This window comes from Nothoprocta perdicaria, unplaced genomic scaffold (genome assembly GCF_003342845.1).
Source record: "Nothoprocta perdicaria isolate Ctin4 unplaced genomic scaffold, notPer1 scaffold_24, whole genome shotgun sequence".
NCBI classification, from domain to species: domain Eukaryota; kingdom Metazoa; phylum Chordata; class Aves; order Tinamiformes; family Tinamidae; genus Nothoprocta; species Nothoprocta perdicaria.
Genome location: NW_020455466.1, coordinates 1,547,437 through 1,547,847, shown reverse-complemented (window position 1 = coordinate 1,547,847; position 411 = coordinate 1,547,437).

Sequence of the window (411 nt, the reverse complement as noted above, 5' to 3'; positions counted from 1 at the left end):
CCGCTTTCCCTTGATGCGCAGCACGACGTGCCAGGGCGGGGAGCGAGGAGACTCGGGGCAGCCCCACCTTCCTCCCCCAGCGCTATCTCCGGGCCGCACACTTCCCTCTCTCCGCAGGGAAGGGGGCTGCGCGCCCGGCACCRACCCCAGGGCCGCTGCCCGCGCGGGGCTCCCGCGGGAGAGCCTAACGGGAGCGGGAGCCCGCGGCGGGCGGGCGAGCGCGCCGGCCGGGCCCCAACGGCCGCCATTAACGCCCGCCGGGCGGCCGTTGGGGCCGCCGCCGCCCGGGGAAGCCCGCGCGAGGGCAGCGCCCGGCACCGGCGGGGACACCAGGAAGGAAGGAAGGAAGGAGGGAGGGAGGGAGGGAGCGGAGCGCCCCAGGGAGACGCGCACCCTGCTCGCCTTCCCTTC